The sequence below is a fragment of the Cyrtonyx montezumae genome, unplaced genomic scaffold (genome assembly GCF_038088225.1).
Source record: "Cyrtonyx montezumae isolate F1298 unplaced genomic scaffold, pur_monq_1.0 scaffold_2, whole genome shotgun sequence".
NCBI lineage: Eukaryota > Metazoa > Chordata > Aves > Galliformes > Odontophoridae > Cyrtonyx > Cyrtonyx montezumae.
In genome coordinates this window covers 13243775-13267659 of record NW_027071936.1, presented here as the reverse complement: position 1 = coordinate 13267659, position 23885 = coordinate 13243775, and the positions used below count along the sequence as shown (strand labels likewise).

General features: G+C 42.4%; 1 protein-coding gene across 1 annotated transcript in view; it reads left to right on the top strand.

Moving 5' to 3' along the window:
* Positions 1–7605: 7605 nt before the first annotated feature.
* FBXW7 (F-box and WD repeat domain containing 7) overlaps positions 7606–23885 on the top strand; it is a 160435-nt gene continuing 144155 nt past the window's right edge. The window contains exon 1 of the mRNA XM_065736438.1: positions 7606–7689. The gene's annotated coding sequence lies outside the window, so the exon portion shown is untranslated. The remainder of the gene's footprint in view (positions 7690–23885) is intronic.

The following is a 23885-nucleotide window of genomic DNA, read 5'->3' as shown; positions in this document are numbered from 1 at the left end:
CAAGGGTTTGCCCATGCTTCAAGGCAGGCTCTCCATGAACGCTGTAATGTTGAGGTGCACTTGGCTATAGGCTGAGCCCAAGCATGCTGTTTTTCTGTTTTTGAACATTTCATTTTTCACCTCACCAGAAAAAATAAATTAATTCAAACTGCCTGCTGAATGAGGCACAGTGCCAGTAATATCTTAAGCTGGTATGAACTCTTCCTCAGCTTTATCAACTGTTTTCGGCATTGTATCTTTTAGGCATGTTCCGGGGAGGCCTGATAAGTGTAGTGCTGAGCAAGTTTGTAAAGTCTGAGAACAGCTTCTCTTGTGGCTCTTGGGACTGTTAATATTCATAGAACTATCTTGCATTATTATTCTCGTTATTTTTTTTTACAAATAATGTGGGTCTTGTGGTTTCCTGCTGAATTAGGGTAAGTTCTATTGTACACCAGTTTTTTGATTAGTGCTGAAGGTGATAGTTTCTGAGACTTTTTAGGTTTGGGCTTTTTGTCTGTTTAGTTGTTTCCTAGTACTGCTTCTATTAAGGAGTAATTCCTGTTAAGTAACGTGTGTAGGCTCACTGCATTGTTTAATGAAAACAATGAAAAAGCTGACCTGACTGGAGCTGTAGAAGATGTGTTATTTTATCTTGCTTTATTTTTTTCTAATCTTATTACAAGGTTGAAACCTATTATAATAGTTGAGTTACAATAAATATTTGACCCACAAGTGCTAGAAAGGAATTATTTCTCATTTTGTCTCCCAATTACATAAATCTGAATGACAAGCTATTTAATCTCAGTAATGGTAACAGTCTAGGATTACAACAGTTAATTTTACCCCAAGGAATAGCAGCTACTAGTCAAGAAAGCTGTGGTGAAACCTTGCTAATGAGATCCATGTTTAAGGATTGCGTTGCTAGAAGTTGAATTTCCATTAACTAGTTTTATTTTTTTCCTTAGGAGCATGTTTTACTTTAATGGGACCAGAAAGACAGGTAAAATATACGGAAGTCCTGCCAATTTCTGGGAATTGTTTTGGAATATTTGGGTCTTCTTCAAGTAGTATGGACTGCTTCTCACTTCTACTAACAACTGCTTTCACACTAGTTCCTTTAATTAAAGCTTTTACATTACTTTCTGCTGTAAGACACAGCCTGTTCAGAACAAAAGTGCTTTCTGTGAAAGTGGTGGTGACCTGCAAAACTAGGGTTTTCTCAGGGGTTCTACTTAGCTCTTACAGTACTGGTTAATGTTGTGTTACTTGCTTACAGTAGCAGTACAGTGTAAAGAAAGAGCCAGCCCATAGCAGTCAGTCTGGCTCCTGAGATAACATCTGTTTGTTCTGGATTTGAAAAAGAAGTTTGGGACTCTTCTTTGTGATGCTAGGCTGTCAGACGTACTTTCTGTGCTTAGTGCTCCTGCATGCTGAATCTTTTTGTTTCTTGTGGCTTTTGGACTTAAAGTGATGTAGACTTTAGAAAAAAGACAAGTGTTCTAAAGGATGCCAGGGTGAGTAGCACTGTGCTTTAAGCCTGCTATGCAGAATTCATTCTTAATTGTGTAATGTGATAGTTTTCTATTAAATTATTGCACATTTATTGTCAAATAATCCCAAAGAGCACTGAGTAAGTATAAAATGTTAAACTTTGCCATCTTTCCATCCCTCCTAGGTGCCTGGGTAGCTGACATCAAGGCTGAAACAAACCAGGAGATGGTAGAAGCATGACTGTCAAACCACAACTATTATTTGGGATTGCACTGTTAAGAAATGGCAATGTTACTCTTTTTTCCCCAAAGCTTGCTGAACCCATATAGCTTTCAGATTGTGTTCTACAAATCCATGCAAGAGCAACACCTTGTCTTTGTAGTACGCAGTTAAATTTCCCAAATGTTGTTCTTTTTTTATGTCTTCATCTTTCTTTCTCCCTCTTATTAGAATACTGCTGCTGAAATAGAATTAAAATCGAAATCTTTTTACTTTGGAGAACACGTACAGGAACTTGATTATATTTTACTCAGTCACACGACGGTTTGATTTGCTTATATATGAGAGAATAAGAACGTACTAACAAGTAAAAGAAAACTCAAGGAACAAGTTATTAACAAAAAAGTATGATAATTAATTGAAATACAGTTCTAGGCTTATATTCACTTGGCAGTAACTTTGATTCTAAATTGTAATCTCCGAAAAGCCACAATGCCAAGATTTTGATGAGATACTGTTACCACTCTGTTAGTGCTGATAGTCTAATTCAAATAAATTGAGAGCTGTCTTTCTCTTAAGTATGCTTTGGGAACGTGCCTCTATCTCTGTTCCACTGACTTAGGTTGGAGGATGAGGTGTTGATTGCCTAAAATGGCACACTGACATTTTATAACCACATAACTGAAATAATAAGCAGATGCTTTAATTGATCAGAATGCTGTGTTGTCTTTTGCACAGCTATTGGTTGTTTTCCTACTTAACAGAATACAGGTCTTTTTTTTCTTTATACAACTGTATTTTTCACATTTGTGCAAAGTTTTTTTTGGGTGCTGATATACAGAATAACTGTTTTTTAACATGTAGTTTTAGGGAGGAACAGTTGATGGCCCAAGGAATGTGACTGAAGAAAACATTAATTACATTGGAGAGCAGAACAGTGTCAGATAGTATCTGAACTAAAGATGAATTATAAGCATTCAAATCGAAGTCAAAACTCAAACCTTAAAATTTGAGGCGCTACCTCTGGTGATGGAGATAAAAAATGAAGTTTGTGACAATTTTGGCTCTGCTATGGTTTCAGGGTATTCTACACTAAGATCAATCTGTAGCAGAAAACAATATTGTTGCTGAAAGCAAGTTTCCACTGAAGTTTCCAATGAACTGCTGTTTAATGGTGTCATAAATCATTTAAGTATTACAACAGTGATTCAGTTATTTTCAGTACTGGTGAATACCTTATTAGGATGTGCTCGCACCAAACCTGCTTTGCTTAGCAGGACAGTTAAACTACCACAGCTAAATATAGATGATAAAGGAAAGGTGCTAACATTTTTAAGTACATGCTTACACTTGAAATGCTATAAATAGGCTACCATGTTGTCAGCCCATACTTGCAAGAGGCATGGAATGGATGCTCTCCCAGGGGAATTTTCTGTGCTCCCTCTGCGGCTTTTATGGGAGTAGCTACTTTTAGGGAGATATCTGAATGTTCTTTTTATTGTTACTAATTTCAGATCCAGTAGTAGCAAGAAAAAGTTTTGCTAATGGTAAGCAATGGAGCAGGCTGCTCAGTATAGATTTGTCAGTGCACGGATCTGCAATACCTTTGCTATTTCTGCCTGAATTTTCGAAGGCGTAGTTAATTTTAAGCAGAGTTCTGGTGCTGCTTCGTCTATGCTGTAGTGACAGTGCTGGATCTGACAAACTTTCTGTTCTGTTTCAAATTTCAAGAACATGCATAAATCAGTTCACTCAAGCACATCATCAGGCTTGTCAGCAGTAGGGATGGAGTTACATCCAGGTTTCAGATTGGAGATCTGAACCTGCAGTGTTACATAGCTCAAGTTAAACTGGGGTTCTGTTATAAACATTTCACAACCCTCAGTGTTTTTCTCCAGTTTAACATGCATAGAGCAACAGTGAAGACCCCGGAAATGTTTTTGTGATACTAGCCAGCCAAAATATCAATATGTAGCCCACTTGTGCTGGACCTGTTTTATGTAGAATTGCATGGAGATTTAGGCTGACATGCACAAGCAAATAATCCTGTTATTAAAACAAGTGTACTTAGATGGGGTCCTCAGCTAACCTTCTCATTGATCTCATCTTTCTTCTATTTTGTGGGTTACTCCTGTCAAAGCCATCACAGTACCTATAACAGAAGAAGTGGATATGGAGAAACGGAATGAAGAATTAAGAAGGTCTTGCACTTTATCATCTTGGTGAGTATCCAAAATGAGGCCGTCTTCTGAGTCAGAATGAGAATTCACAAACCCTCTCTGATACTACTGCTACTGTATGTTATTATCACTATGAAGTCTTTAAACATATGTCTGCACCAGGGGATGGTGGTGTCACCAAGACCTTTGGTTTGTGACTGTAACTCCCTGCTGATGAGATCATCTGTGCTATCAGATCTCTGAGCTGGTGAAATTGCAGCAGCATCTTTTATCTTTACTCATTATCTTTACTTACAGCCTGATCGTGGTTCTGTGTAGTTTGCTAAACTTTCCTTGCTGTTGATTAGGGTAAACGTAGTCCCCTTTTGCTTAAGCAGGGAGGATGCTTCGGAAACAGGCTCCTGTCACTTGGGTACATTCCCTGGAAATAGGCTTTATTTAACGTGCGAACTTTATCCCAGACCTCTGCTCTGCTACTGAGAAGCACTGTTGACTGTTGGGCTATTACAACTCTTGAAAATGAGAACTTGGACGTTTCTTTTTTTTTTTTTTTTTCTTTCCCTTTATCTGCTCCTTTTAATGGAACAGAAAATGTGCATTATAGTTTTTCCTGAGCTCAGGATGAGCATAGCAGTGCAAGCCACTAGGATATATAGCTACCTGTAAATAATCGGGGAAATAGTCTTGAAAAATTAAACAACATTAAGTTTAAATTGCATTAGTCATCATGGACTACACCTTGAAACTAAGGCCTCTTTCAGCGCTAGCTTTCCATACAAATAAATCCTGTATGCTTTACTTTATCTTCAAACAGTACTTCAAGCTTACAGAGCTTGAATAATACCAGACATTTGGGCAAATGAGTCATGTTCAAAATGCTGTTATAGTACTTGAATTTACTCATTTTGTTTTGCCATTTCACCTTACTATTTATGCCATTTCAAAGCTGGCATAATATGATACAGGGTTGGCTTTGCTCTTCAGTAATTTTCTTCTAGATTTGTTACTAAGATGTATGCTCTGCCTCTCCTGGCTAACTCAACATTTTCAGATCATTATCTCATTTTTTTCTGTGCCTTTCAGCGTGTAATATTTTCAGTTACCACGTTCATGTGCAAGTTTTGATTTATTTCAGTGAAATAGCTCTTAGGTGTCTTTTAAGCTTATTAAAAACTAAATATGACAGATTGCGGTCTTGCCATTAAGCTTAAAATCAACCTCTTGTACAGATGGTAGTCCATCAAGATTAAAAATGCTAAAGGAAGATAACACATCCTGAAAGTCAGCAGGTATACAGCTTCTAGCCCGTGTTTGCACAGTGCGTCTGTAGTTTTGTCATTACTACATGCATGGTAGCAACCTCTAGCAAGTTTGGTGTTCTCACTGGATTATATATTACAAACAATACAGTTCAGTGCAAAACTGTTCTGTATTTTATTTTAAAAATAAATTTTATTGAAATGGTATGTGTGACAGCACTAGAGTCTGGCACATGATGGCATTAATCTCCCTGTTCAGTTCTGCCAGATCATTGGTCTGCAGTACAATTGCTATTTTTATCCCTACTTCTGAAATAGAGTCAATCATGACAACATTTCAATTAAAGACTGGGTGCTGAACCATTTTAATCTACGTCTAATAAAAAATCCTAACTTTTTCATTAAATCCAGTCTCATCCCCGTCCTTGCTGCTGGCAGAATAGTGTTCTTCAGTTTGTTCATCAAGGCTTCTGTGATTACCAGATGGCCAACTTGTCCTTTTGCACCCCTCCAATGGACCTTTCCCTCACTCTCAATTCACCATCAGGGTCCCGTATGTGTTTAATCTAGGAGTAAACTGGTTATGTGAAGGGCAGAGGTAGAACACTGCAACTAAGTCAGGAATGGAAGTGAGGTTTTGTGACAAAGGGGCATCGTTAAGGTTGGGAAAGAGCTTCAAGTTCACCTAGTGCAAACATCAACCCATTGCTACCATACCTGCTATCCATCTCCCTCAGTGCTGCATTCATGTGGTGCTTCTACGCCTCCAGGGATGGTGATTCCACCGCTTCCATGGGCATCCAGTTCCAGTGTGTCATCACTGTTTCTGAGAAGGTTTTTTTTCCTAATATCCAACCTGAATTTTCCCTGGTGCAACTTGAAGCCATCATTTCCTGTCCTGCTGCTGTTACTTGGGAGCAAGGGCTGGCTCCCACCTCACCATAACCTCCTTTAAGGCAGTTAGAGGGAGTGTTGAGGTCTCCCCTGAGCACCTTCGTCTCCAGACTGAACAACCCCAGTTCTCTCAGCTGCTCCTTATTTAGACTTGTGCTCCAGACCCTTCACAGCTTAGTTGCTCTTATCTGGACGTGCTCTGAGACCTTGATGTTTCTTGTATAGTGTGAGGGCCCGAAAGGCAGCAGACGTTCCTGGTTCCAGCAGCAGTTCCTGCCTTTTTTGAGCCCGAAGTGCTGCCTCTCGCTCAAGCTGCACTTGAGATGCCATGGCTCACAGCCCTCTGCTCTGCACATTGAAATTCTGCCAGCATCCCATCTTTGGCAACGTGCCCAAAGTCAGTGCTAAGACCAACACTAGCGTGACTGGTAACAGCTTTAAAAAGAGGAGGAGGAAAGAAAACCACGAAACAAATGAAGAGAGGAGTTTGGAGAATCAGATAAACTCCGTCATCTGTTTGTAATACACACGAAGAGAGAAATCAGGTGCACAAGGTTACAGCAAGGGACAAAGAAACATCGAGCATAAGACGATGGGGAGTCAGAAGCAGCTGCCGAAGCGGAGAAGCAGATGGGAAGGCAGCCGGCAGCTGGAAGCCAGTTAGCACGGTGCGATAGCTCCTGGCTCGGAGGGCACAGCAGCATCTGCCCGCGCGCATCGCCGGGGACAGGCTGACGTGGCACACAGCAGCGTGCAGTGGGTGGGGAACGCCACAGCTAAGCAACGCTGCCAGTCAGGATGGCGCACCTGTGGATATTTCAGGATAACACCGCGACCGACGGATGGAGGAGATAGGGGAGGCGGGGGCGCGCGCACGTGCACGTGGGCAAGGGCTTCGCGCCCTCTCCGCCCACCGCGGCGGGCAAGGGCGGGGCCAGCCCGCGCGCAGTCGCCGTCGGCCCTCCCTCCCGGCGCGGCACCGCCTCCTTGTCCCGGGCTGAACCGTGCCGCCGCGGAGCTACCTGCTCGGCTCCACCTTGCCCTCCGCGCGCGTCATCGCCCCGCGCCGCCACGGGGAGAGGGCGGGGCCTGTTGCCGGGTTACGGCTGTCATCCGTGCGCGCCGCCGCTCCGCTCTCTCGCGCTCTCTCTCTCTCTCTCGCCCGCCCTCCCCGCCCCCTCTCGTCGTCGCCGCGAGGAGCGGACCCCGGGGCGCCCCCCCGCGCCGCCCCCACATGCCGCAGAGCGCAGCGCCCGCGGCGCCGCGCCCCGCCGCCCGGCTGGGCCTCTAGCGGCCCCCCCGCCGCTGCAGCCGGGTCCGGAGTGCATGAGAGGGGGAGAGGGCCGGCGGCGGCCCCAGCCACTCGCCTCCCGGCCGGCCGCGGCGGCGGCGCAGCGTCCGGCCCGGGGGGGCAGCGAGGGGCGGCGGCCCCATGTGAGGAGGGGCGGCGCCGCCGCCCAGCTAGCCCGGGGCCCGGCCCCAGCAGCGCACCGTCGCAGCGGGGCTGGACCCGGCCGCCCCCGCGAAGCCGCCCGGGGCCCCGCGGCGCCGGCAGCCCCGGGGCGGGGGGCCGCGGCCGGCCCCTTCCTTGCCGCCGGGCGGGAGGGCGGCCGGGCGCGCACGGAGGCAGCCGAAGGACAGCCCGACGGAGCCCGTCCCGACAAGTGAGTACCCGGGATGGGGGGGGGAGCCGCACCGCCGCTCTTTGTGTCCGGCGGCGCGGCGCGGGGCGCCGAACAAAGAACGCGGCCGGCGGGAAGCGGGGCCGGGCCCCGCGGTGGGCCCGCCTTGTGTGTGTGTGTTGGAGGGGGGGTCTTGCGGCACGCCGTGTGGGGAGCTGGCTTGGCGTCACGCGTTCTCGTGCGCTTTAAGAGCCTCAAGTGGAGAAGTTTTTCACGGAGCGCCGACCCGTGCTCCTGCTGCCCCGCCGCAGCTGCCCGTGAGGCTGCCGAATGGCTTCTGGGGACCGTCCCGTTGTGTGGGAACGGTTTTTTGGGGTTTTTTCTTTTCTTTGTTTTTTGTTGTTGCGTTTTTGCAGATTTCAGGGTCTTCTTCTGAGCCAAAAAAAAAAAAAAAGAAAGAAAAAAAACCAAAACAGCCTAAAAGCGCCGTATTGGGATCGTTGTAGTGAAGCATTTTGTGCTTAAGTGGTGAAAGTAACAGTGTAGTTATTTACTGGAGATAGAAAGTTCTGTTTGTCAGTGATGGGTTGTGTTACTCCTCAGTTTATGCTCACGTGCTGCTCGGTTTCACGTGGTGTGCTAATGAGAGAGCAGCTCAGGTGTTGTCTGTTTGCCCAGGCAGTGCTCAGACCCAGGTGCAGAAGCCAGTTCTGCCCAACTGCTCTCTTTGTGTTTGGCACCTGCCCTGGTTCCTCACTCCAGCCCGGGAAGCATAAGGGAGTGTGAAGGTAGGCAGCCCCCCACGTGTGGGCCTGCTTCTTTTTGAAACGTAACTTACTGGTGGATGAAGAGAGTCTTTTTTACATCAAAATATTTCCCTGCCCTAAGCTACTTGTCATTGTTGTCTTAAAAAGGTGTGTGTCTGTGTGCAAGGGGGGAACTCAAGTCTTTGCTTAGATAAGTTTTCCTTTTCGTATCCTGGGAGCAAGAGGTCAGGAAAGGAGTTCTCCTTCTCAAGTCACAGTGCTGAAGGGATGGTCAGTGCTTACATCTGTTCAGTATCTAAAGAAATCAAAAGGTACCACATCTCTCTGGGCTCCGTTATGGTGATTACATTTGCTTTTATGTCACTTCCTGGTTTCTAACTTACATTTGTCCTTTCCTGCTCCACCGTCCTGTTTCTAATAGCAGCCCCATTCTGTCTGTTGGCTGCCCCATAGCGTTCTTATGGGGGTTCCAGGCACACACATATCTCAAGAGGTTGCGTAGCCTCAAGCTATTAAAAATGATTTTTTTCAAGGTTTAATGTTTCCTGTTCCAGTTTAGATCTAATCAGTGCAGTTCCTTTGTTCAAGCTGAACAATCTTTTATTACTACATTAGTATCTGTCTGCTAGCAAAGACGTTTCTTTGTCAGAAGATGTGTGAGTTCCGTCTGTATCAGTGTTTAGAGAAGCTTTAGTAAAGAAAGTCGCTTATGCCTTCAGACTGACTGTCAAATCAACGTTGCTTCTTCCCACTACACATGCTCGTGGTACTTTCAAGAACTTCACTGGTATTTTTTCTGGTGCTTTAGACCTGGCGATGTCACTGAACCAAGTTCTGTCTCTTTAAGGAAACCGAGCATCTTTTAGTCAGCGTTAGTCATACAGTCCGTGTGAAGTTCAGGCTGCTCTTAACAAATGTGTTTAATCTTTTTGCTGTTCCTTATAAGAACACAGTCACGCTGGCTGAGTTTACATGCAGTGCGTTTGAAATAAAAGTGCCGTTAAGACGAAAGAGCAGAAGCAGAGCTGCCTCAGCTCTTTCTGATGCCAGTTGAGTGTATCAGGCAATTGCTAAAAGAGATAATGTGAAGTGCTTGTAATCACTCCTGCAAATGCTCCTCTGTGATGGAAAGTACTGTAGTTATTTGCAGAAACTGAGGGGTGGGTTTGCACTCACACATCCCTCATGGCTGTGGGATAGACTGAGGCTGCTTGCTAGGATCGCTTCTACAGACCTGTGACAGCAAGGGCTTGAGACTGTTTGATGAGGGTTCATACCCACAAAAGTTTGGAAGTCAGCTGATTGTTAACAAAATGCTTGGTCTTGCGGTTTGGTGGCACAGCTGCTGGTGCTTCTGGAAGCTGTGCTGGCTTAAACCAAAGTCTGGCTGGGCCTGCTGCCCTGCGGTCACCCTTATGTGAGCAGTGGTGTGCACTGCTGGCTGCTTTTCCCGGGGCACCCTGCCCGTGTCTGTCCCCTTGTGGCTTTGGCTGCCTCGTTCTGGGCATCCAGCCTCCCGTGGTGGCTTGCTCTTGTGTGACTGGGGCTTGGAGGGAAGAGGAGATTTGGTTTATGTAAGTAAGCTCTTCCACACGCAGCCCATATCCCTAAAGTTTATGCTTAAAAATATCCCGATCCCCCTTCTTCCTTACCTTTGGAATAGCTGATATCTTTTGAGAGCTCAACCAAAACGATTCAGAGCTGTAAAAACAGGCGTTTATGTTACAATTTAGGTTACTAGGCTGCGTGCTTCCAAATTAAGCAGTGTGAGAATAAAAAGGGTTTGCTGAATTGCATCTGGTTTTTGCTCACTGTGACAAAAAGTACACGATCTCTCTTCCAGGCTGCTCATCTTTGCAAAACAGCTCTTGATTCTGCAGTAGCTCTTCAGTACTTTATCTACTTGGTGCTCTGAGAAACAATTGCATTCATTTTTACAAAGGGGAAACAATGTATTTTTCATAATGTCATGTGTTAAGATACGAGCAGGTATCTTCTTGTATTACTGACTCAAGATGTTCCTGTCAGCTTGAGAGCACACCACCACAGCTTGACTGTTAAGAGGAGATGTGAAATGCTTCTTATTGTTCAAAACAAACTCACTTAGCTCAGATAATCTTTGTGCTCTGAGCTGAGGAAGTTGGCTTTTAACCAAAGGATGGGGAATTCGTGCATGTGCTTTTTCACTGGCAGAATACTGACGTGATTTCATCAGTGTATGTTCAGTTGCAGATTACCTGTGAAAGCAAGGTTTGCTTGCAGACAGCTGCTCTGCCCCCTCCTGATTCCCTTCAAGATGATCAGTTGTGTCCGTTGCTGTCTAAGCCAGTAAAATTTGTCAATTTTTGCTGATCAACTGCAAATAAGGTATTAGAACGGAGAGGTGTGGGATGTTTTATCTGTATGCAATATTGCCAGTTTGGGCTCTAACTTTGGAGTTGTACCAGTCTGATATATTTTTGCAATACAGTTGGACCTCAGCTTTTGCCTGTATCTTTTCAAAAGAAGAACACAAAAGGCAGTTTCCACTTCTCTCTCGCATAACTTATGTTGTTATAATGGTGATTAACCTTTTAGTGTACCCTAAATATCATGTCAGCATGGGGTCATTTGGGATTAAAAAAAAAGTTCTTGTTTCTTTTATAAATTGTTTGATCTGTTTCTGACTGGTCTCACAAAGCTGCTTTGCATCCTCTGTGACATGAGGGAAGCCTTGTTACCTGTGATAGTAATAGGTGGTGGATGGCCAGCCTGGCCTAGGGCAAATTTAGTTTGTTATTGGCTTTAAATTGGTTATGTGTTTATAGCAAAGGGACAGCTCTAAGGCAGCTGAGGTTGAGTAAAACCTTATGTACAGAGACTGGACAACTGAAAATGGTCAAAATGTGAATGTTTTCAAGTACTTTCTTTCTTGGAAATGTTTCAGTAGTATGGGTTAGAACTAAGGGTGCTTGAGCAAGTATTTTTTGGAGACAGGTCTGTCTTCTCATCCTCTGAGGGCCAGCCCTGCTGCTGAAGCAACAGTTTCTACAGTACAACACCCATCCTTTCACCAGGGTGTGAGAGCTGCCCAGGGGTGGAGCTGAGAGCTCTGAGGACCTGAAAGAACACCCTGGAGAGAAGAGAGTTGGAGCTGTGGGGAAGGAGGAATTAGGATTTTTTCTTCTAAACTCCCACTCAGTCTTCAGCAACCAATCTTGCAGGCTTATGTGGCCATGGCTACTGCAGTAGCTTGGGTTGTTGATTCAGTCTTGGTTCCTGTTTTCCCCTTTAAATATTAGAAATCTACAGTCCTTCTAGGATTGTTGTTAAACTTGTTCCCCTGTTCTCGTTCTTACTTTTTGATCCAGTGTTGATGCCTCTCTCTGAAGGAAATGCTGAGAGGGTTGCTCTGGGTAGCTGGAAATGTGGGAGGGCATCTTGCAGCCGTGCAGGTTATTGGAGACTTCTATTGTGTGTTCCACTTGTTGGGATTATCTTGAAAGAGATGGTGGGGGACCAACTGCACGGGGAGTACCGAGAGTCCACTTTAGAGAGAATGAAATATTCCCAAACTCATTAATGCAGCTGAGGTTAGTCAGCATAATTTTGTGTTGTTGTAGGTTGTGGCTATGACTTTGAACTTCACAAGGACAGGAACTGCAAAGCCAAGGTGTGTGTTGTTGACAGTATCTACTTAACTCTGCCCTCTTTGGCTGGAAGAATGTCTGTAATGCATGCCTCGGCTCCGGGTTCTTGTGAACACTAGTGAATACTCTAGAAGCATATATTTTGCAGAACAGATTTTTGTCATGTTTTCTTTAAGGTGAAATATGACATTCAGGTCTGCCATAACATACAAGAACTGCTTATGCTTGTTAAGGATTCTCCCTCATTGCAAACGGCATGTGAAAGGATGTTCTTCTCTGTGTAAAATGAAAAGCTTTGGAAGATAGAATGCTTATCTTTATATCTGCATGAATGGTAGCAGTTGCAGCGCTTTCAGAAGCGAGCAGGCTACTTCAGGACAAGCTGCTTGCCTTACTGAATGAGTGATAAACCCAAAACAGCACAAGCTGACGCCAATGAGGAAGAAAAGGTTTCGTGCTTTTTTCAGCTTCCCTTTTTAGGAAACTAAGCAGCTCAGCATGTTCCCTGGCGAGTGCAAGGCTTTCAGCATTGTGGTGTAGTTGATGCTTGGGAAGTCTCTCGCTAGCTCTTCCAGTAACTGTGAAACTTACCATTTCTATGGATGTGCGCTCTTGACTTTATCATCGCTTTTGTTTCCATTTTATTTATTTATTTTTTTACAATATTTTCTTCAGTGCTCAAGATAGTAGCCTCTAAATTGTGATAACCAAACCTACACCTTTGGATTCAGGTCTTTATGAAAATAATTTACTAATTTTTTGCAGCAAGTGTAGTCCCGTGTAGCTTGGCACGGTTTTCAGTCTGTGTACAGTCTGACTCCCATGTCCTTGCCTCACCAAATGCTGTGCCTTCACAAAGAAAGTGGCCTGGGTCACGGTCAGGTGGTCAGTAAGTGTGCAGCTTGCCAGGTGTTTCTACTTCACTTGCAGTTCTCATTTTGTCGTTTTAATTCATGCAGCGATACTCAAAGTAAGAGATCTTGTGGGCTTCCACTTGGTGCAAGTGGGCTGTGAAATGGATCCAGGAGGTAACCTTGTGTAAGTAGCTTGGAAGTTTTGCTGTGGAAGTTTTGTCTGTTCCTGCCAGCACTGCTGAATATGTCTTCAGGTCAGCGGTGCCCCTGTGTGTGGGTGGCTGACTGATATGACAGGGATCTTCCTTTACTGAGGAGTGCAATTCTAACAGTTTTTATACATGGTGAGGGCATCTTTAAGTCATCTGAAGGCAAAGTCACTGTGTTGCTGTATTTTTTTTTCCTGACGGTAAACTTATGACACCAACAGTGCCATTGTCCATGTACCTAGATAGCAGGCCTTATTGGATAGTCTAGCAAGATGGAATTTTAAGTAATAATTTTGGTTGGGGCACCGTGTTTGGGAATTGCTTTTCTCTTCTCAGTATGCCTTGCAATAGCTCTGGGGGAGGAGACAGTGATTTAACCTGTTATGCTTTTCTTCACCTGCTGTGACTGGTGACCTGCTGTGTGTTCAAGCTATTCTGTGTACCCAGTAAGGCGATGTATACTCACCTGTGTGACAGTCCTTTGGTAGAAGGGAGCAGTTAGGCCTCTCTTATCATACTGTGTTAGCTGTGCTGTCTGGTGGCAAGTTTTGTTTGTGCCTTCCCAGTTCTGGTTAGGAGCCACACTACAACTCTGTGCTTAGTTCCCAGCTGGTGGGACTTCCCTTCCCAGCTGTGCAGCAGTTAGGGATGCTGCTGCAGCTTATTCACAAAATGTGGCAACAACGGTATGCGGGCCTTGTAGCTGTGCAGCAGAAATTTCAACTGTGCTTTCGCTCTGTGTCTATAAGAAAACGAAGGTGTGGGTGAAGCAGGTTCTGCAAAGACAGTCTTAAGTGAGCACTGAGCTTACGTGGGTCCTACAATAGGCAGGTGTCAGAACTTGGTTTTTTCTAACTTGATATACTGAACTGTTTGCGTTAACCACGTCAGTTACCTCTGTTGCTGCAGGTTTTAGCCCATTTAGATGTTTAACTTAATTTTACATACCTGAGACAGCACTAAAACTGTAGTAGTACTTAGACATGGCTAGCTGTAGCAAAACAACTCTGACATTCACAGTTCTTTGTTCTCAGGATGTTTTGTTTCTTTTCAGTTTTTGTGTTGAATTCATAGCTTTATAGCTTATTGCCATGCTACGTCTTGTAAATCGTTTTGTTCTTTGTCCTTTGAAGGCTGTTATACACGACTATTTTGAAACCAATTAATACCTGATATGCTACAGCAAAGGAGTGGGCTGATCTTGAAATAACACGGAGGGTCAAACTTCAGCTCATGCACCACTGATGTTTGGCTGTGCCTCTCAGGAGTTCTGGGTAGCACTCAGTATGACTCAGGGATACAGGCAAGGGTTCTTATGTGAAGGGCAGGGGTGGCTGGTGCCCATGGCGTGGGGCAGCTGTACAGCTGTGGGCAGGGGGACTGCACGCTGCGGTTGTGAGCAGGGGATGTAGGAGGTAGGCACAGTCATCCAGCTCATCTGGTGTGTTGTTTACACCGGCTGTGGGAACCTTTCAGAAGAGCGCTGGGAATGACTGGAAAAACAAAAGCTTGCTTGGTGGCACAAAAGAAATGTTAAGGTTTGGATCCTTCTCGCTCCTGTTGTTTGTTTACACTGCAGTGTGGTGGGAAAAAAATTAATCGCTGACGTTAAGCATGACCTAGTGAAGTCTAAAACAGAAAAAAACTTACAATTGGAGCAGTTTCCTCTTCACAGTATTTTTCTCAGCGTTACAAAGGTTGAGAGGTTCTGAGGTGTTATGTTCGTTTGCCCTTTACAGGGCTGTCATGTCACCGTGTATTTACCCTCCTCGGTTGCTGTTGGAAAGGGTGGTCCCCAAAAGCTTTTCCTACCTGCCATCCTCTCAGTCCTGAGTTTAATATGATCATCTGATGATTCAGTTCAGGGAACTAAAATGGTAGAGAAACAGCAGTGCAAGATGAAGTGAGAAAGGAGCTGAAGACTGATAGTGTTCGGTGTGACATGGGATCTTTGCTGGAGCTGGCACAAAATGCATTGAGAGTGCTCAGCTGGTGGGGAGCCTGCTGGGCACTGGGTTCCCTGGGCTGTGCCCTGAAACCTCACATCTGTGGTTTGATCTGGTGAAGTGGGTGCGGAAGGTGTGCTGCAACCAAAAGGGTGGATCTGGCTGCCCCCGCCCCTTGCAGGCTTCTGTGGTTTGTGCTGTGCGCTTCTCATATCCAGCTCCTTATTAGCCAGTGAGTGCAACTGCTGCTGGACTTCTAGCCTTTGTGCAAGGGAAGAGTGGCATTGCCACTTCTAGCAGAAAGGCAAACTGTAATAGCTAACAATGTTTACAAAGCATGTGGTAGTCTGAAGAAGTTTTGTATGTTTCTTACTGTGTGTGCATGACAAAAAAAAACACCTTCAGCTATTACTCCAACTCAACCTACAGAAATTAGTATGCACACTTGATCTTCAAAGGTTTTTTTTTTCTTTTTCCTGCAGTTCTCTTAGTATCATGATCACAGCTTTGCCAATCTGGACAAATTAATCCTTTTATTCGGTACAGCGGCACTTAACACAGTGATCAAAGCTGCAGTGTGCAGAAATATTAGTAGTCAAATCTGTAGAACACAAGGGAAACTAATTCTTGAGCGGCAGAGCTCTGAAAATCCCGTTTCCTATGGATTTGTGTCCCCAGTCTTCTGCTGTTCTCCTCCCCTGCAATAACCGAGTTCTGGTTGCTGCCGTAATAGCTTCTGTGACCTCACCCATAGCAAATCGTTCCCATGCTGCTGTCTGAATGTTGCTCCACTCCCCATATGACCTACCAGGTTTTTTTGCAGCTCGCTGGCTGGGCTAAACACAGCATGTACTGTGTCTAGCACAGAGCTATCCATATGTGTGCTGGCTGCTGCCAAAGAGAAGACTATCAACTTTCAAGTGTTTGGTTGATGGCAGTGTTGAGAGTTTAACATCTGTGCCACACTGTGTATTAGGTGCCACTTTCCAAAGAGAATCAGGACTTCCTGATGGAATTCACTTAACTTTTGTCTTTCACTCCTTTTTTCTCAGAAATGCTTTTCTGGAAAGGTGTCGGAGTGCCACCAAAAAGTTTTCATGTGTAAGAGTTGGATTAGCACATTTATTTTCAACATTAGACTTTAAGCTATTGTTAGGGCTGTTTGTGAATATGTAACCTTTTAAAAAAACATCTCTTGGGATTTTTAGTTTTACATCACTTCTTTTTTCTTCCTTGAACCAAATTTTGGGGTCTAAGCAGCTGTTTTATGGAAGCATCTTGCATTAATCATGAATTTCATAGGCATGTCTTATGTTGTTTGTGAAATGTTAGCCCGATAACTTAGTCGAGTAAATTGTTTCTTTTACCAAACAGCAGATGAAGTCCCACGTTCTTAGCTTTACCCCTGCATTGTTTTTCTCTGCTGCATCTCTAATTTAGGACTGACACCCCTGATCTTTGTGATCTTTTTGGCTTTCATCAACTTTCACCTTTCTTTGAAACTGTTTTCAAGTATAATTTTGAGCTGTTTTTGACATTGTATTGTACAACAAAGGTTCTACTTTGAACACTGGTTTGAGTTACATCCAACTTTTCTTTTTCATTGGAGGATTTTTTTAATGGGCTGTCCAGAGTGGACGTGTTGCTTTCTGAGTGTTTTGCTGAAATTCTTCAAGTCAGTGAGTAGCATATTCACCCTGGCATGCAGTGCCTTGGCAGTGGTTCGTTGTCGGTCTTGCATCACCCTTTTTATTTGCTTTGGTTTGATTATCTGAAGACCTTACACTTGCTTTTCTTAATGTTAATCATTTTGAATGGACCAAATTTTTGCCATTTTACCATTTCTCACTTGCAGGACCATGAGCAAGTGAAGTAGTTTTAGTACGGAACGCAGGCTTTCTGCTATTAGCACTCTTCTGCAGGGTATTAGGCCACTTATTGCTTTTCCTTTGGATGACTTTTTGCTGACATCTAAATAAGACCAACTTTTTTCTCCAAACACTGAGATTCATTTTCCTTAATGACCTTTTGAGACTTTGAGGAAGTGTTTTTGAAAGTCATTTTGTTATTTCTCCTTAGTTCACAGCTGTTGTGTAGTTCTGCTAGCCTAAAAAAACAGTTTCCTTTCCAGAAGCTGTGTTCTGTATATTCTCTGATATCAACCTGTGTAGGCTTTACAGTAATGCTCTCTAAAGAGCAGTTTCAGCTAGCTTGGTAATGCACGAGAGGCTTGTTTGTCCAACTCTCTCTAAATCATATTTACTGTCTCTTTAAAATGTTACTAAATACTGTTCTATTTCCCACACTGTAATACTAGATATTTTAGTAGGATGTTGATATGATCTTTGTAATATTTACAGATTATTTTTTCTCACTTAAAATAGAATGAGAAAATGTGAAATACAGTTGATGTTCTCTAAATGTGGTGTTAATGAGAAGTTTATGAGCTCTATTTCGCTCCTCTAAATCAAGCAGTTAAATGTTGGCAGTTTAAAAACTTGTCTGCTCAGGTAGGCTTTTTTAGCCTTTGAATTTAGGATCTAGGAAGTCTTGGATTGAGATGAAACTCTGCAAGGTATGTTGCAGCTGATGGGGAATAAACACGAGTTAGAAGTCCCTCCATTTACTGCCATACTGAATCATGCTGAAGTTCCTTCTAGTCTTGCATAGGAACCCAGGAGTTGCCCATTTCTTCACACAACTCATCTAAGAAATGTCCTTAAGTGGATGCATTGGGAAGTCTTTTTCATAGTGTTAGATACTTTTTGTACTTGAGCTACGTTCAGCTTGAAACACCTCTGAGACAGGCATGGTTTCTGTTCCTTCAGAAATGGTTGAACAGTTTCTCTTTTTTGAACTTGTCCAGTTTTTCCTTCTGCAATAGATTCTGCAGGTTTGCTAGCTACTGCATGGAGAAACAATTTTAAATCCAAAACTTAGATTTTTTTTTTAACATCATAACTGATTGCTGTCATGACCACATCTGAAGATGCTTGTGTTGCATTTTAACTCTGGTTGAACTTCTTTTATCACTACTTTAGGCTGTGTCATGAGTGTTTTGTTAAATACAGATACAAGTAGTTCAGCTAAATTCAGGTCTGATCCTGCAGCCGTTGAACTGTATTTACTTGACTGTGTCATAGCTGTGGAAAGCTAGGCATGAGCATAGATGTTTGTTGTATTGTGTGTTACAGATGTTTGTTGATCTTCTTAGTGACATACTTTTGTTGTGTCAGAACAAAACCGACAGTCAGTTTTCCATTGTTAATGAAAAGTACTGGGAGCTTTTTATTAGCCCAAGCTTGCATTTATTTGTTTGGAAGAGCATGAAGTTGATCTCTGAAGAGCAGGACTTTCAAGTACACTTGGGTCACTTAGGAACATAAATTCCATTGACTTTGCACTGTTAGGGGATCAGAACTGAAATAAAGTGAAGGATTTATTGTGAAACATAAGCATGCTGGAAAGTGCAATTGATTACAAATACCAGGCAGCGTGTTATGGAGGTCTCATTTTTGTGTGGATCTTTTTAACCCTGAATGAATGTGTGACTGTAACATTTTTTTGAAAGGCTTGGTCAAGCATGGACTGGGAGAATTAACACAATGGGGATTCAAAACTTAATTAAGACAGCGTTATATGTGAGCTTACTTTAAATCACTTTATAGGAGTCATGTTGATCTAGTTTCAAGGAGAGAATAGAGGTTAGGGAACTCCTAGAGTCTGTCTTTGTGGTAAGCGTTGTGTTGCTGGTGTCTTCACCGGTGCGCTGCAGCAATACAATAGCACCCAGAAAACTCCCAAGTCCAACAAGAGCTTTAAGTGAAATATTTAATGGTTGAAATTTTAGAATAAAGTGAAATTACCTGTCTACTTCTGCTATGAAGTACAGTGCTAGTTTGTTTGCTTCTTGACTACTTATTGACGAATGTTTTGTTTGGCAGCAGCTGGGAGGACTGCAAAACTTGTTGTATGACTGGTGGTTTCAGCTATCAGTTGTCTTTCTGTGCCTTATCAGGCTGCTTGACAACTGTTTAATTGAAAAGTTTCACAAGCTATTGGAGTGTTATTGTTAGAATAAGCACTTAATTCCAGAAGAAGGGTATAATCTCGTGGCTTGCTGTGGAAAGTCACAGTGTAGGGGGGAGGGATACTATCACTTTTCTAGATAGCATGCTTGTTTATTTTATAAATATAGATTGTTTTTTCTGAACATCCAAGGACAGAACCTTGGCTAATTGTAATTATCTCTGCGAGGACAAATGTTTTAGTATCATTCTGTTGCAGTAACTTTTGCTGAGAATTCACATGTTCTATTCAGAGTAACAATTTGCAAAATTGCACAACATGATACTTTCAAATTTGCTCATTGGTTTTCACTCTGGTACTCCTTTATGTTACAACTGGTGGTTAGCATTATGCTCAACAATGAGAAGCAGGTGAGAGACAGTAGAGCAAGAGTGACTTAAGGTTATTCCTACAGCAGCTTGCCCCTGGGACAGTAGGCATTGTGTTACTCTAGGAATGAATAATTACATCTAGAATTGATCTTGTTTTGCTTTATTATCTGTGTTTATGTTTTGTAATGCTGCAATACGTGGATTTCACCGTTGATCAAAATTTATTTCACTTCTAGCAGTTCAGAGGGGTTATTGACTTTACTGCTTTGCACAGCTGATGGTGACTAGATGAGGAGTTGCTTATTGTTTCTTTTGGCCCTGGCTCTAATTGCAGACTGATGGAGTTCACTTGTTAAGGAAGCAAGTTAAGAAATTGTGAGTGAGGGGTGAAACTTCAGTTAAATTCTCTTAAGAGGTTACTAATACTGTACTGCTAAGTTTATTAGGGCAAGTTATGGATCTTGCTTGGAAAAAGTTTGTGGTCGTAGTTACGTTACAGCTGATTGTTGAGAACAGTAAATGTTGCTGAGTACCAAGGGATTAAGTGCAAACTTGACTTCAGTTTAATTGAAAGCAAGGGATGGGAGTGCTTCCAGGAATTTGGATCACTGCTTACTATGCTTCTTCCCATGTCTTTTGTGTCATGATATCTAAACGGGTCCTTGGATCTAAACAGAGTGTGTGTTCTGTTTTTCAATCCAGGGTTACAACACTTGTGTTGATTTACAGTAGGTTAACAGTATTGCATAGGGAGTTTTAAATCATGAATATTTTAAATTTGGAGATTTTGGTGGTGTGGGGGAAGGGGAATACTTTGACCAAGGACCCTAAATTTTCTGTTTGTAAAAAGGCGTAGGACTTAATGCTGCTGTTACTGGCTTTGCAAAGTTAGTGCGGTGGGGATTTGTGTCTCCAATTTAAGGAAATGGATGAGTTGACAGATTCTAGAACTTCAGAGTTTGAAGGGGTTTTTTTAAGCATAGTTAAATGAATTCTATGAGGTTTCTGATGTTTCATAGACTAACAAAAGGTTGCTTTATTAGTAGCTTTAATGAACAAATCGCTTTATTGGCTTAGACATACTGGTTGCTTTGTCGGCCCAACCAGCTATGGGTTCTTGTTTCAATTCACCATTGTGCCGGAGTAGAGAAGTGATAGCCATTGACCTTCTGTTAAAGCACAATAAAAAGTTTTTTGTGAAGAAGAAAAGTGTGTAGGGAAAAATCAGAAAGCAGTTTTCTGACTTGAGTTCAGCAACACAAAAATCAAGAGACAGCGTACCTCTGCTGTTCTTTTTGTCATGAGGTGGCTCAGTACAGAGCCACCTGAAACAAGAAAAGCTGAGACTGACTTTGTGAAGGCGGACTTTCATGGAACTTATGTATGAAGTAAGAAGGGCTTTTTATTGTAGATGTAAGGGAGTGTATCAAGTAGGTATGAGTTTAATCCTGAATAGAAGGTGTGTTAGCTTAAAAAAAAAAAGTTTATATTATTATTTTTTCAATATTTCTTGGTTTGTTTGTAAGAATGTTTAATACGTGACTTAACCTTAGCTTTTGTTTAAGTGACCATATTTTATTTCTTCAAGTACTCCCTAAGAATTTGGTCAAATGAACCAAGTTGCTTTTTTTCTTCCTGGCTGTATGAATAAGACTAAGAGAAAATTTGTTAGCTTCTTTAGACTCGTGTTAGAGGGAATTATTTCCTGAAGTTGATGTCAAGGTAATGGAGCAGGTTGGCATTGCATCCCCAAGCTTGTACTTAAAGTTATCAGATTGCTTTAGAAACATTTTCCTTGTAAAAGATGAGCATCTCCCTGTTACTGGAATGGTGTTCAGATTGAAGCTGGGGATTCAAATAGGTTTGCTGAGCGTATTTACATTATGGAACACGTGAAGCTATAATCATGATTAAAAGGATTAAGAACTTTCTTTTTAATGATTGTACTTTACAAAAGTAATTTACTGTTCTTTGCAAGTACTTGTACGCTTTCTGGCTCGCAGATTTGCATTGGAGCACTTGTATTTGGTAGGAGCAGCTGCTGGGATTTATTTAACACTTTGGTTCTACTTGGAGTTTTGTTGTAGGGATTCTGTTGTGTTGTTGGTGGTTATGATGTGTTGGGTCTAGTTTTCAGTGGTTTCTATTTGTATTACAATAGAGCATTTAAATCTCTACTTTTAGGGAGAAGATTCATGCTCTCATCTGTTATCAATTTCTCAAGGAAGCAGGCTTTCCGTATGACCATTTATTTGGGTGAAGACTGTCAAGCAAAGAAATTGTCCTTGCATTATATCTATCTAGATTTTGTTTTTGAGGCAGTTGTTCCCTATAAACTTTTTCTTAGAGTTAGGAATGAGATGGAGGACAAACAAGTACCCTGAGTGTGTTTGTACTGCATCTCCTAGTCTGGAGGGGAGCTGACTGGCTGTGCTCTGTTTAGCAGTTGTAGCTTGGTGCTATTTAGAGGAAGTAGCTTTTTACTCCCTCAAGGTGTGATATCTTTGGAATCTTGTAGCATCAGGAGGTTGTTTATGTGAAACTTGCATGTTTTTGCATCCAGGTAACTTGGAGTGGGAAAGAACCTTTTTATCTTTTTCCTTTTTTGTGAGGAAAATGACAAGAATTCTTCACTGCCACTACACCAAGCGGTGTCTTCTTTCCCAAGTGTCTTGTTTACCACCTTTCTCATTTTTTCATCCTTGTTTCTGAGGTCTTGCTGCACGTGTTAGAAGATTTGTTTAGCCCTCTATTATATTTCTTACATTCTCTTCTCAGTGAGATCTCTGTATCTCCTTTTGGCTACATCTTTTTTTTTTTTCCAGCTTACCCAGTTCTGCTTTCCCACCCTTGTTTTACAATTTAATGCTTTAGTAGTCTTGTATGTCTTCAAAACAATGGTTTTTAATTTGTGATCCTAAAGAAATTGAGTGAGCTCTGACTTTTGATGGAGCTCCCTCTTCCGAGGCTGTGTTAGCACCTGTGTCTAGCAGGCAGTCACAGATGTTCTGCATCAACTGCTTACCCCCCCAGGTCTCTACTTCAGCTCACCTACATACACAGCTGAAACGTCAATTATGCCTGAAAAGCTATTTAGAACAAATTCAAGTATATGAGGATTTTGGTATTGTAATGGGTACTGTTAAAATTGTATGTAAGCAGTCAGCAGAGAAATTCAGTTCAGAAGCTGCAGTTAGCAGCATATTCAGAAATTCTTAAATGTCTGGAGTTTTGTTAAGTAATGGCATGCAAGAGGTTGTGTGGCTTTAAATAGTACTACTTGATCCTTCCTCTTAACATGGAAATTTGTGTTTGTGTAGGTTGTTGTTAGGAACTGGTTTTGAGTTTGTGCTGATAGTGCCACAACTGGGCCATTTGTAACTTGTGTGATCACAACTGATGCCAGAAAAAAACGATGGTAGAAATGAGGAAACAAAAAGTAATAGCAGTTCTGGCAGAGCTCTGCCGCAGTTAGCTTTTTCGTTATATATCTCTTCATCGATGTCAACTTCTTAAACATCCATACCGGTATATGTTGGCCCACTATCTTCATTTATTGAAGAAAGAAGCCACATCTAACTCTTTTTTTTGAATCAGCAGCCATATTCAGTACAGAATGTGTACAGTTAGACCCTTACATAGTATCCCATCTTCAGCTGGTAGAGTGCATTTCTTGTTTTTCTTACATAACAAAAAGATGTATACCCAAGAAGGCTATTTCTTCAGAAGAAAAAGATTATGTTTTGGAATATTATGTAAAAACTACAAGGAAAGTTGCTGTAGTGACTTAGCATTTTACTTAGAAATCTATATGGAAAATGATGAGATATTATTAGCTTATACTGGGAAATGGGGAAGAATCTTCACTTTGATTTTCTCCCCTTATTACCTTCGAGGTTATTATCAGAGCCAGAATTTCTGGAAGTGATCTTGCATTAATTAGTGCTGGGTTCTGCAGAGCAAGAGATAGAAAGCTTACCAATGAATCTTTATCAGCTTGCAGTAAACATTCACTCTGCTCCCCAGTACAATCAATGAAATCTGTGCAACTCTTGTACACACCAGAGTGTAATGTACTTCTTTCAGTTCACCAGACTTAATTATGGAAGTAAAGGGAGGATTGTGCAATGGAATGAACTCACATTTACAAGTGGGAAAGGAATTTGCAGGCACACCAGGAATCAAGACCAACTTGGTATTTGGTTTTTACCAAGGTAAGCCTAAGGAAACTTTCAGAAGACAAATCTGAATCTTTAAAATACAGGCTTCTGCCACCTGTCCTGGGCTGAAGAGATTTGTTTTGTGAAATGTGATGATCTCGCATTTCAGAGCAAGAGGAATTCTTTGCATTTTTGAGATCTTGAGGCTTTCTGTGTGTGATCTTTTCGGCTGTATCAGTTAGACTAATGAAGGTGTGTTTAACTTCATGGCAT